The sequence below is a fragment of the Sturnus vulgaris genome, unplaced genomic scaffold (assembly GCF_052056855.1).
Source record: "Sturnus vulgaris isolate bStuVul1 unplaced genomic scaffold, bStuVul1.hap1 Scaffold_194, whole genome shotgun sequence".
Classification (NCBI taxonomy): domain Eukaryota; kingdom Metazoa; phylum Chordata; class Aves; order Passeriformes; family Sturnidae; genus Sturnus; species Sturnus vulgaris.
The window spans coordinates 206,767-210,684 of NW_028276164.1; the positions used below are offsets into that span (position 1 = coordinate 206,767).

General features: G+C 61.3%; 1 long non-coding RNA gene across 1 annotated transcript; it reads left to right on the forward strand.

Moving 5' to 3' along the window:
• Positions 1-443: 443 nt before the first annotated feature.
• On the forward strand, positions 444-2,206 carry LOC148218166 (uncharacterized). The gene is made up of 4 exons (XR_015800554.1): positions 444-537; positions 1,278-1,316; positions 1,428-1,454; positions 2,171-2,206. It is a non-coding gene; the product is annotated as an uncharacterized LOC148218166 (long non-coding RNA).
• The last annotated feature ends 1,712 nt before the right edge of the window (positions 2,207-3,918 follow it).

Consider the following 3,918-nt stretch of genomic DNA (forward strand, 5'->3'; position numbering starts at 1 on the left):
GTGGGAACAGGGACAATCCTGCTCTGACACTCCAGGTTTGGGGCCGGGCTCAGCTCCGGGGTGTCCTGCAAGGAACGCTCTGGGAGGGGAGGGGTACCGGGAGATGGGGGGTGTGGGGCTGGGGGCTGCTGGAGGATGGATTGTGTTGGAGTGGGGGTGTCCCCACAGGGTCCCCAGCTGCCTTTGGATCCCTGCCTGCCCCCCTCGGCCCCCCGGGTGCCCGGTCCCCTCCAGGGGCAGCTGCCCCGTGCAGGAAGCTGCAGGGATGCGGGGAGCGGGGCTAGATCCGTGCCACAGGCGGGATGGACTCTGTGCCAGGGCTGGGCTTGTGGCCAGGGCTGGGGGCTGTGCCAAGCCGGGCTTTGGCCTGGGGGCTGTCAGGGAGGGCGCAGGGAGGAGTCCCGGCAGGGATAAAGGTGCTCCTGCCCTGCTGCAGCCTCAGCCAGCGCTGCCCAGAGCGAGAGGAAGATGAAGGTGGCTGTGCTCAGCGTGGCCCTGCTCTTCTCCATCCTGCTGTGCCTGCCGGCACAGAGCGAGGTGAGGCTCCAAAGGCACGGGCTGGGCTCAGGTCTGGGGGCTCTTCCCAATGCAGGGGCTCCGCCGGGCTCCCCGGCCCCGGGCCGTGCCGCTTTCTCCTCGCCACCATTGCCTCTGTCCTTCCCCTTGCCGCAATTCAACTCCCGCTGCCAGAGCCCGGCTGAACCACGGATGCTCGGACCCGGCTCCTCCCTGCGAGGGCCCCAGAGCTTTCCTGTGCTGCTATCCCCAAATCCCGTCCTTTTGGGCCTCCCCATCCCATCCCATCCCATCCCATCCCATCCCATCCCATCCCATCCCATCCCATCCCATCCTCTTGATCCCCTCGGGCATCTCCCCAGCATCTCCTCTGTTGCCCACACAAGAACAAAGGCCAATCCCAAACTAGGCTGAAGTGGGACCAAGAGGTCCAAACTCATTTAAGTACAGATTAGGCTGAACTCGGACAAACTGGGATGAACTGTTCCAGTCCCAAGCCAGGCTGAGCTGGCACAAACTGGGAAATGCCTCCCCCTCTGCCCCTGGTCCCCTCAAGCCCCCAGATGATTCCCAGGGTCTTCTCTCCAGTCTTTGCCCTCAGTTCATTGCCTTTCACCCTGCAGTGATGTTCCCAAATCCCCTGGCACCCCCTGCTCAGAGCAGAGGACAGCCATGGGTGGGAGGTGGGGGGCTGGGGACTCCTGTGTCCCCCCAGCCCCTCAAGGGCCAATCCTGACCAACCTTTTGCTCTCCTTGCCCAGGCCACCTCTGATGGCAGTGGTGGAGCTATATGTGCTGGGGTAAGTCCTGGAGCTGGGTGCACCAGTGTGGGAACTGGGGGGAAGTTTGGTCACCCCCAATCTTTACTAGGACTGGGGACAACCCAGTGACATCTCATGCTCTCTCCACAGCGAGTTGGTGGCATTGCTTTTGGCAAGGTGAGTATCCCGAGTTCTTCTGCTGATCCAGGCCCTCCCCTCTCATGGCCATGACCCTCCAGGCCATCCCAGTGCACCCCAGTGCGTGCCTGTACATCCCAGAGCTTCCCAAGGCTGCCCCTTCCCCAGGGTCCCTATTGTATTCCCACCCATCTCAGTGCACCCCAGGCACCCCAAAGATCCCCATGCCCAGTCCACTTCCTCTCCTCTTTCCCTCCACTCCCTTCCCTTTCTCATTCTCCATGACAGTATCCCCAAATCCCCCTCCTGGACTCCCAAAGCCCCTCCCAAACCCAACAATTTTGGTCCTCTGCCCCAGCTTTCCCCTGCCCCACCCACCTCGCACTTCAGCCCCCATGTCCCCCCACTGGAATTCCTGCCTCCCCACCTGCATTCCCCCATTCCCATCCCCTCAACACCCCAGCCCCATCCCGAGGGGCCCCAAAGTTCCCCCAGTTCAGTGTCTTTGGGGCCCTCACATCCCACTCCATCCCCTCCTCCTTGGAGGCCCCAAGTTCCCCTCGCTCTCCTCGTCTCCATCCCCACCGTGGTCCCTGCAGGAACAGGGATCGGGTGAAACTGCCTGGAGTGGGACTGGGGGGAGCAGAAGGGATTTTCCCCCTCAGACTGGGGACAGCCACGGGGCGTGGGGACACCTGTGACCCCTGAGTCCCACAGGGGCCATTCCAGACTAAACCTTTGCTCTCCATCTGCAGGTAGTCATAGGAGGAGCTGCAGGTGGATGCATTGTGGTAAGTCCTGGAATTGGGGCACCAGTGTGGGAACTGGGGGCCAGTTGGGTCCCCCCATGCCTTGCTGGGACTGGGGACACCCCAGTGACCAGTGACATCTCCCCATCTCTCTGCAGAGAAAGAACGGAGTCCAACGAGTGAAGAGGTCTGAGGTGGGTACCCGCAGTTCTGCTGGGCCCAGAGCTTCCCCTCTCCTGGTCATCACTCCCCAGTGCACCCCGGAACACCCCACTGTGCCCCAGTACACCCCAGCATGCCCCAGTATCTCCCAACCAGCCCCAGTATCCCCCAGTGTGGCTCTAACCCCGCCTTTCTCCCCAGCCCCTCGTGGCTGAGCAGGTGGAGCTTCTGCAGGAGTGATGCCCGGCTGCCCCTCTGGATGCCCTGGTGAGAAATCTTGGGGGATTCCAGCCCCACAAAAGATCCCTGAGCCCTCTGGGGTGGGCAGAGCTTGGGAAAGTCAGAGGGACATGGAGGGGGCTGTCCCTGATCCATGTGCTGGGGTTCGGTGGACAGAGCTGTCCCCAAGGCTTTCCTTGCACTGGGGGCTCTGGGGACACCCAGTGTCCCTGTGGGAGCAGCAAGGGCTCTGGGAGGTTTTGGGATATTCCAGGGTGAGAGGCTCTGGGAGCCCCATGGATGTCAGGAGCCAAGTCCAGTCCCAGGTGTATCCGGGGCTCCAAATCCCTTCTCCTGCTGCAGGTCCCTGCAAAGAGAGGGGTGGGAACAAGGTCCCTCCCGTGTCCCAGTGGACACAGGTGTCACGACGTGGGCTTTGCCTTTCAGGTCTGGAACTGGTGATGACACCCAGGGCCTGTCCCCCTCCAGCAGCATGAGGAGATGATCATCTCTGGATAATCCCTCTGATCCCCTGGGAGCCCTGGGAATGTCCCTGGAATCATCAATAAACCCCTTCAGCAAAACAACTCTGTGTATGCACGTGTGCCTGTTCTCATGTCCGTGTGTGTGTTCCCCTGTCCATGTGTGTGTTCCCACATCCATGTGTGTTCCATGTCTATGTGTATCCATGTGTGCTCCGTGTCCCTGTGTGTTCCCACATCCTTGTGTGTTCCTGTGTCTCTGTGTGTTCTTATCTCCATGTGTGTTCCCATGTCCGTGTTCCGTGTCCCTGTGTGTTCTGTGGCCCTTGTTCAACCCTGCAAGTCTCCAGTCCCTCCCCCACCATGACCAGAGTGACTCCGGGGGCTCCCAGGGGTCTCTCTCTCCCCCCACACCACTGTGTGCCCTGGGCAGGGCAGGCTGGGACACCCTGGAATGTCCCCCTGGAGCTGGGAGGGACGAGGGGCACCCAGAGCAGCCTCTGGAGCCCCCAGGGTTTGGGGCACAGAGGGAAACAGGTTCTGCCCAGGGCTCTGGGAGCCCCATCCCCAGGGAGCACAGGTTGGGCTCGGGGCAGGAGAGGATCATGGCCAGGAGCCTGGAGCCCTGGCTCCTCTGCTCCGTCTGGGAGTGACAGAACTTCCCTGGCCAAGGATCAGCACTCGTGACTTCATGGCTCTTGGCAATGAGGGGGTTAAGGTCACCTGAAGAATCTTGGGCTGTTCAGATCCCATCCTTGAGGTGCCTCTGCCCAAATTCAGGGGCAAATGGGACCAAAGTCAATAGTATGGGATTTACTGAACAATGAAATGCCAGGGAGAGAAAGGAGGAAGGGCAGGAAGAGAGGGAGAAGGGAGGGAGAGAGATCAATC